The following is a 9690-nucleotide window of genomic DNA, read 5'->3' as shown; positions in this document are numbered from 1 at the left end:
AAAGGAAAGCCTGGAGTGAGGCTCTCAGGGCACAGGTAGGACAGAGCCTAGCAAGGCATCTGTGCAAAGGGGTGGCTGAATTCTGGAAAAGTCAGTGAAGCAGGACCTAGGAAACTGAGGTCCAGAAAGCAGAAAGGACCTACTCGGGCTCACTCACTGTCAAGAGCAGGCACGGATTAGAGGCAGGGTCGGTCTCTTTACAGGAAGGAGAGATAGACTCAGAATGGAGAGGAGAAGGCTTGGAGTAAGCCATTGAGGAAAAGTAATGCAGCTGCAGAGTCTGTTTATGGGGCAGCAGCCTCATCCAAGGCATGTCGGGAGTATGGGTGGGGAGTGGGAAGCTATTAAAGGAGTGAGCCAGTCTTGATGGCTCTGCACTGTTTCAGACTTGCTCCACTTTCTGCCAGCCCTAGGAATCCACCGTTTGGCCTCTGTCCTTTTCACTGCCCTTACTTTAGGAGTGGGGAGGGACCTAGAATTGGGAGTGACCCTCTTCTAAGCAGCCTCCAACCTCAGGGTCCTGTCAGTGATGTCACTTTCTGCAACACCTGCAGACACTGGGTATCCCTTGTGTCCCAGAATTGATACCAGACCAAGAGCTTGGTCCCTGTCCAGGAGCTTAAGATCTTGGGGAAGTGAGGCACATAAAGACACCCAGCATGGGGGGCTCTAAGGCAGGCATGGCTCCATGTACACCTAGAAGGTCGCTCAGAATAAACAGAGAGGCTTGCAGACAAGTTGGCTTCTTGAAGGAGGTGAGGCTGCTTGAAGGAGGTAAGGCTGGAATTGGAGCCCAAGCATTCCACGTTGGGATGGGGGTTTTGAGTAAAGTCACTGCAGCAAACATACATAGGTTTTCTTGCAGGGGCAAAGGCAAGGAAAGTTGTTGAGACAGCCTGAGACTCATGGGGTTAAGCCAGTGTTTTTCAAGCCTTTTTATTTTTATTTTGATTTTTTTTATAGCAGTAGAATCTTTCTCTAAGGAAAACTTACTAGGTCATTCCAACTCTAGTTCTGCTAAAAGTAGAACTGCTCTGTCTTCTCAGTTTCCCTCTTACTCCAGTGTTAGCACTACTCTCTGGAGAATTTATGGAGCTTCACAGCTGGACTAGTTCAACCTTCTTCTTGGACCAGTGAGGAAACTGAGGCACAAAGATCAGAAGGAACATGCTAAAGCTCATTTGCTATCAGAAGCAGAAGCAAACAAGAATTGAGGTCTGTCTCCTTGGCCCAGCCTAGGACTTTTGCCAGTAGACCTTACTGCATCCAGAATGGGGCCAGACTAGAGAAACCTTCAGCCAGGCCAAGAAATGCAGGTTCCACAAGTTGGGGAGCCATGGAATGTGTCTGGGTGAAGGCAATTTTTCTGGCCTTCCGGTTTGACAGCCCAGGTAGGACTACAATCTCTTTATGTTTTAATCCCTTGGTTGAGAAGACTAGCATATATTAACCACCTGAGAAATAACTCCAGCAATTCAAGGTCAAAGAAACTTGTGGGGATGGTGGTTTGGGCTAAAGAGGGACAGATGTCATTGGTGAATTTTGGTAAACAGATGAATTGTCAGTGAAGAAGTTCAGTGGAAGAAATCAGTGCTTCCTTAAACTGACACAGAAATTGTGCCCATTCATTCATTTGCCTAATGATGTGACTTTAATTAGAAACTGAAAAATAACTTAAAAACCCCATCTTGAGCTCACAAATAATGCAAAGAACTGGTAAATATCTTGAAAGCCAGACAAGACCTTCTGCCTCTGTCTTCCCCTGGGGTTTGTCTTGGCCAAAGCTCCTTCCTCCAGGCCTCTACTACTTTTCCTGACAAGTTTTGGTTTCAGTTACTTTGCGGCTGAGAAGCGTAGCTGGGACTTGGAGTGAAGATAAACAACTAAAATGGGCAGCACATGTATTTATTTTTTAATTATTTTAATTTATTCTTTCATACTACCAAACTGAGAAAGGCTTGTCAGAGAAAATCAGTTACTTCCTGAGGACCCAGAGTCAAACCACCCCTCCGCAGTCACCCAGGAGAGCGGCTTTCTCAAGCCCTGACTCCCCCCAGCACCATCTGGTACATTATACTTGTGGAACACTTTACAGTTTGTAAAAAGCTTTTCAGCATATTCTCTCATTTGATCTTCATGAAAGTGCTCTGAGGCAGGGCAGGCAGGCATTTAGGGATAGTAAAAGCAAGCATGAGAGAGGCAAGACTTGCTCAAGATGGTGCTGCTAGTTAGCATTTATTCAACAAATATTCGTGCTTTTGCTTATACTTACTTATAAGCGATATTTGTTATTACAGCACGGAGCCAGCCAGATCTGCTGACTTGCTTTCTAAGACTCTTTTAGCCTCACCAGGCTCTTTCTCCTAAGGATATAAATAAAAATGGATTTTACACTAGAAACAGGTCAAATGACTTAATACAGCTATAGACAATTCAGAGGGACCTGGTAAATCCTAAACAAGTCATGCTTCATTTGAATTACAAACCAGAGGAACTCTCAAGCCTGCAGCAGAAAGAAATAGAATTATATAGTTGGACGGAACTCATTTACAGAGACCAGTGGCTTTCAAACATGTATAAAGCAAAAAGCCATTCTTAAGTCTCTCCAGGCAGCTCAGTGTGAAAGCCTATCAAAGCAGCATCTTTGTAGAATTTGAAGCCTCGCTCAGCATCTTTGGAAAACACTCTTATTTATAGATGAGGAAACAGGCCCAGAGGCCCAAGGAGAGATTTCTCAGGGAGGTGGTACCTGAGCTGAGGCTGAAACTTCAAGCCAGTGGTAGTCTCATTGAAGGGTCCTTGTGAAGAATGAGCCTGTTGTCCCAACTCAGTTTTTGGCCACGTTGCCCACTTTTCCCTGTGTTACTAACACACTGTCCTTTCTAGTCTCCTTTGCTCAAGCTCTTCCTTCTCCTCAGAATGCATTTCTGCCTGTGAAACTTAAATTTTTTTTTCTCCAGACCTAGGTCAAAAGGATCTCCCCTCCCCCGGGAAATTTTCCTTAAGGGTCATATCTAGAGAGACTCAAAGTCTCACTTCTAGAAACTTTTGTGACACTCTTAGGATATTCTGCTTTGTTTTAGGGCCATTTGGGGCTTAATCCCACCTCTGAGATATCATCCTTCTTGAGGACAAGGGCTTTTCCCCAAACCTAATGCAGTTCTTCCACCTCTAAAATACTATGAAACTCTGATCTCAAAAGATATTACTCAAAAATAGTCTTTTTTTTTTTTATGGAATTGATGTACAGAATCAGTCTCATATCTGAATGCCCAAGTCTTTCTTTTAAAGCTAAACAAAGTTCCTACCATCTTGTCCTCATCCTTATTCTCAAATGTTTATCATGCAGCTCCTTATAAACATTGAGTGTGATGGATCTTGACCAGGGCCTGTGAAACCAACACAGTTGCTGCCTCCGGGGGTACTGGCCAAGGAGTCACACTGTCCTGGGCCTCCATTCCAGCACTACCATTTCCTGGGCAAGCTATGTCCTTCCTCAGAGCTTCTGCCCATTCAGCCATTACCATGCCCACTCCTCTGTGAGGAGCCAAAGACAGGATATGTGTAGAGGCATTTATCAACTGCAAGCTGCCTTCTTGAACAACTTGCTGAAATCAGTGGGAAAAAAAATTTAAATCAGTTTAAAGGTTTTTAAAAATTGCGTAATATGTTCTCTTTTCAGTGAGTTGCTTTGGCCTAATATAGTTACTGGCTTTCTTCTACTTGCAGGTTCAGGCCCGAGGCCCCTGATTTGCTGCTGTTAGTTGGCTCGCTATAGTCTACTGACTCCAGTTGAAAATCTTCATTCATTTCCAAAATATTTTTTGAGCATCTACTATGCCAGCATGTTTTAAGTTGAATTGTGCCTCCTCCCCGCCCAGCAAAAGGTATGCCAAAGTCTAACCCCCGGCATCTGTGAAAGTGATCTTATTTGGAAATGAGTCTTTGCAAATACAATCAAGTTAGGATGAGATCATATTGGTGTCATACTCCATATTGGAGTAGGCTTGCCTTATTCCAACATGACTTGCGTCCTTATAAGAAGAGGAAACCCAGACACAGATGTGGAGCGAAGACTACCATGAGAAAATGGAGAGAGGTTGGAGTTATGCTGTCACAGCCAAGGAAGGCCTGGAGCTACTGAAAGCTAGAAGAGGCAAGGAAGGATCATCCCCCAGATGCTTTGGAGAAAGCTTAGCCCTACTAAGACCTTGATTTTGGATGTCCAGCCTCCAGAACTGCAAGATAATAAATTTCTGTTGTTTTAAGCCATGTATGTATTTTGTGGTATTTTTGTTATGGCAGCCCCAGGAAACAAACACATTGGCATAATGGGGAGCTAGCAAAGAATAAGGCAGTCTGCCCTCATCGAACTTACATTTTGATGAAGGAGGCATGACAATAAATATGGATGAATAAATATGAAAATAAAAGATTTAGGTACTGAAGGGATTAAACGGGGTCATGTGACATTTCAGGTCTTATTTGAAGGGAGGTGGGCTGGAACCTGATCATGTAGGGCCTTGGGATGATGTATGGCAAAAGTGATTGGTTCCCGTGAGGCCAAGGTGGCTGTGGACAGGCCTAAATGGGTTGTTCAAATGATGGTGGTGTCTTGGAAGAGAATGGTGGCAATGGAAGCGAAACAAAATGGACAGGTTCAAAATATCTTGTGATAATAGAACCAAAGTATTCTGCTGTGGATGTGAGAAAGAAAGGAATTGAAAATGAATCTAGACCTTTAAACCAAAACCATTTATTTTGGGGTAGATGGTGAAGTCATTTATTGAAATGGGGAAGATTAGGGGAGGCACATATTGGGGATGAGAGAGAATCAAGAGTTCTGTCAAGTTTGAGATGCCAGTTAAATATCTTTGTGGAGATGCAGGCAAGCCATTCGCTATGTGAGTTCAGCGACAAGAGGGCTCCCAAATCCAGGGTTCTGCTTCCTATCCTGAGGCCTCCAATGAGATTGGAGAATTTTTTTTCTTCTTATTGGAAACTTTCTCTTTCTCCAGGGTTACAGCTGTGATTATGTACCCTGGGTGGCCCTGAATAACTACTGATGCTGACTTGCTTTCTAAGACTCTTTTAGCCTCACCAGGCTCTTTCTCCTAAGGATATAAATAAAAATGGATTTTACACTAGAAACGGGTCAAATGACTTAATACAGCTATAGACAATTCAGAGGGACCTGGTAAATCCTAAACGAGTCATGCTTCATTTGAATTACAAACCAGAGGAACTCTCAAGCCTGCAGCAGAAAGAAATAGAATTATATAGTTGGACGGAACTCATTTACAGAGACCAGTGGCTTTCAAACATGTATAAAGCAAAAAGCCATTCTTAAGTCTCTCCAGGCAGCTCAGTGTGAAAGCCTATCAAAGCAGCATCTTTGTAGAATTTGAAGCCTCGCTCAGCATCTTTGGAAAACACTCTTATTTATAGATGAGGAAACAGGCCCAGAGGCCCAAGGAGAGATTTCTCAGGGAGGTGGTACCTGAGCTGAGGCTGAAACTTCAAGCCAGTGGTAGTCTCATTGAAGGGTCCTTGTGAAGAATGAGCCTGTTGTCCCAACTCAGTTTTTGGCCACGTTGCCCACTTTTCCCTGTGTTACTAACACACTGTCCTTTCTAGTCTCCTTTGCTCAAGCTCTTCCTTCTCCTCAGAATGCATTTCTGCCTGTGAAACTTAAATTTTTTTTTCTCCAGACCTAGGTCAAAAGGATCTCCCCTCCCCCGGGAAATTTTCCTTAAGGGTCATATCTAGAGAGACTCAAAGTCTCACTTCTAGAAACTTTTGTGACACTCTTAGGATATTCTGCTTTGTTTTAGGGCCATTTGGGGCTTAATCCCACCTCTGAGATATCATCCTTCTTGAGGACAAGGGCTTTTCCCCAAACCTAATGCAGTTCTTCCACCTCTAAAATACTATGAAACTCTGATCTCAAAAGATATTACTCAAAAATAGTCTTTTTTTTTTTTATGGAATTGATGTACAGAATCAGTCTCATATCTGAATGCCCAAGTCTTTCTTTTAAAGCTAAACAAAGTTCCTACCATCTTGTCCTCATCCTTATTCTCAAATGTTTATCATGCAGCTCCTTATAAACATTGAGTGTGATGGATCTTGACCAGGGCCTGTGAAACCAACACAGTTGCTGCCTCCGGGGGTACTGGCCAAGGAGTCACACTGTCCTGGGCCTCCATTCCAGCACTACCATTTCCTGGGCAAGCTATGTCCTTCCTCAGAGCTTCTGCCCATTCAGCCATTACCATGCCCACTCCTCTGTGAGGAGCCAAAGACAGGATATGTGTAGAGGCATTTATCAACTGCAAGCTGCCTTCTTGAACAACTTGCTGAAATCAGTGGGAAAAAAAATTTAAATCAGTTTAAAGGTTTTTAAAAATTGCGTAATATGTTCTCTTTTCAGTGAGTTGCTTTGGCCTAATATAGTTACTGGCTTTCTTCTACTTGCAGGTTCAGGCCCGAGGCCCCTGATTTGCTGCTGTTAGTTGGCTCGCTATAGTCTACTGACTCCAGTTGAAAATCTTCATTCATTTCCAAAATATTTTTTGAGCATCTACTATGCCAGCATGTTTTAAGTTGAATTGTGCCTCCTCCCCGCCCAGCAAAAGGTATGCCAAAGTCTAACCCCCGGCATCTGTGAAAGTGATCTTATTTGGAAATGAGTCTTTGCAAATACAATCAAGTTAGGATGAGATCATATTGGTGTCATACTCCATATTGGAGTAGGCTTGCCTTATTCCAACATGACTTGCGTCCTTATAAGAAGAGGAAACCCAGACACAGATGTGGAGCGAAGACTACCATGAGAAAATGGAGAGAGGTTGGAGTTATGCTGTCACAGCCAAGGAAGGCCTGGAGCTACTGAAAGCTAGAAGAGGCAAGGAAGGATCATCCCCCAGATGCTTTGGAGAAAGCTTAGCCCTACTAAGACCTTGATTTTGGATGTCCAGCCTCCAGAACTGCAAGATAATAAATTTCTGTTGTTTTAAGCCATGTATGTATTTTGTGGTATTTTTGTTATGGCAGCCCCAGGAAACAAACACATTGGCATAATGGGGAGCTAGCAAAGAATAAGGCAGTCTGCCCTCATCGAACTTACATTTTGATGAAGGAGGCATGACAATAACTATGGATGAATAAATATGAAAATAAAAGATTTAGGTACTGAAGGGATTAAACAGGGTCATGTGACATTTCAGGTCTTATTTGAAGGGAGGTGGGCTGGAACTTGATCATGTAGGGCCTTGGGATGATGTATGGCAAAAGTGATTGATTCCCGTGAGGGCAAGGTGGCTGTGGACAGGCCTAAATGGGTTGTTCAAATGATGGTGGTGTCTTGGAAGAGAATGGTGGCAATGGAAGCGAAACAAAATGGACAGGTTCAAAATATCTTGTGATAATAGAACCAAAGTATTCTGCTGTGGATGTGAGAAAGAAAGGAATTGAAAATGAATCTAGACCTTTAAACCAAAACCATTTATTTTGGGGTAGATGGTGAAGTCATTTATTGAAATGGGGAAGATTAGGGGAGGCACATATTGGGGATGAGAAGGAATCAAGAGTTCTGTCAAGTTTGAGATGCCAGTTAAATATCTTTGTGGAGATGCAGGCAAGCCATTCGCTATGTGAGTTCAGCGACAAGAGGGCTCCCAAATCCAGGGTTCTGCTTCCTATCCTGAGGCCTCCAATGAGATTGGAGAATTTTTTTTCTTCTTATTGGAAACTTTCTCTTTCTCCAGGGTTACAGCTGTGATTATGTACCCTGGGTGGCCCTGAATAACTACTGATGCTAAGAAACTTGCTAAGTAGCATGGAAGTTTTCAAACTCTTTCACAAAGTATTTAGTGCTTCAAAAGCTTCCTGCAGCATCTTCAGAGCTGAGTCTAGCTTTATCAGCAGAATTGGGTCTCTTGGGGCTTCCAAGATAAACTGAGCAGAAGGATGGAGGAAAGCTGTAGGTGACCTTGGACAGTATTCCCAGGATGCCAGGCTCCAAGCCGCTTGGTTAATTAAGAAAGCAGAAGAAACCTTTTATTTTGCACAGAGAGCTTGTGGGAGCAGGGCAGGAGTGGTGGTGGTTGGGGGGCGGGGTGCGTGTGTGGGGTGAGAGGCGGTCAGAAATGCCTGTACTCTGGGATAGCCAGTCTTACCAGAGGATGCTGACTCAGAAATAGCAGCTGCTATTTCTGGCAGTTATTGGCACAATCAAAGATCAATTAAAACATGGGAGCTGGCAGTTATTGGCACAATCAAAGATCAATTAAAACATGCCATTCTGGTTTGCTCTCCCCACACCAGTCCCCCCAGGGTACTTCCTCTCACTTTCAGCTTCCTCCGAAGACTTCTTCGGTGCCTAATTAACTTGGAGCCCAGTGGCCTGAGAAGGAGGCTGGGCTGCATAGGAGGGAGGAGCATTACACTAGAAACCTAAGACCTAGGGCTTATTTTGGCTCTCCCAGCACTATTCCCAGGACTGTCAAAAAGCCATCCAACTTTCTGGGCCTCAGGTTCCTCAACTATGAAAGAGACAGTGATTATCCACTTTCCTGTCCTGTGCTTGGGTGGGAGTGGGGAGCATCTTATATTTAATCCAGCAACTCTACAGGATGCCTGGGCCACATCAAGAGGAGGATTCAGAAGGTCAAGAAAGCCACTTGGATCCTCAGCGCGCCTCACCCATGTCTTCTTATTTTTTAAGAAATTTGGATTAAGATAGTGGTCCATCTTTACTAATTCAGTACATATGTTTGAGTGCTCCCTATCTGCAAAAAGGCATTGTCTAAACATGCAAGAGAATAGATTTAGTTCCCCTGGACTTAAACCTCAGAGAGTGTTACAGGAAGGAGAGGAGACCAGACTCAAAGGAGACAACAAGGTAAAAAGTTAGGAGAGTGTTAGCTGGGGAGGACCAAAGAGAGAGGACGGTTTGGGGTCTTCCCTTCCTCCAGCACAGCCTCTTTTCCCACTGACTGGGTGTTTGGGATCTAGTCAGAGCATCTGTCATGTCCTTATGCAACTCTTCTCTGCAAAGTCCACACGCTGGGCTTTGGATACACACAGGCTTTTCAGCAAGGTGAAGGGAAGCAGGGAGAGAGAATTACCTCAGGCAACGCCTCACCTGAGAGCAGCAAATTTGAGATTCTTTCCTGCCACTCATCATTAGCAACACCAGAAGTGCACACAAAAGAGAAAGCAAAAAAAAAATTAGCGGCTGATCTTGCATATCCCAGACTCAGGAGACACTGGCCTGAGCCCACAGAGTCTCATTCCTACTGATCTTTCTTCATTATTTCCTGATCAGCTCATAGAGGAGAATCAGCCAGAGTCCTGCAAATAGAAAGCTTATAATCAGAGGTAAAAAAGTTAAGAAGGTAAAGAATTGAGGACTGAGAGATCAAGTCCAACTGAGGAATCCAGGAAGACTTCCTGGAGGAGATAGTATTTTGTTCCGAGTACTGAAGAACACATAGAATTTGAACATGTAGAGATGTGAAAGCAGAGGAAAAAGAGTGAGGCCAGGGACAGAGCTGAAGTGCAGAGAACATGGAGAAAGTGGTGGTTAAGATGACTGCAGACCATGCTGAGGATTTCAGAGTTCAAACCAGGGGCCCAAGGGAAAGTGAAGATTGCATCATCCTGAGATGCTCACAGGAACATTTT

Source organism: Pteropus vampyrus, unplaced genomic scaffold (assembly GCF_000151845.1).
Source record: "Pteropus vampyrus isolate Shadow unplaced genomic scaffold, Pvam_2.0 Scaffold14, whole genome shotgun sequence".
NCBI lineage: Eukaryota > Metazoa > Chordata > Mammalia > Chiroptera > Pteropodidae > Pteropus > Pteropus vampyrus.
This window is presented reverse-complemented; position numbering follows the sequence as displayed.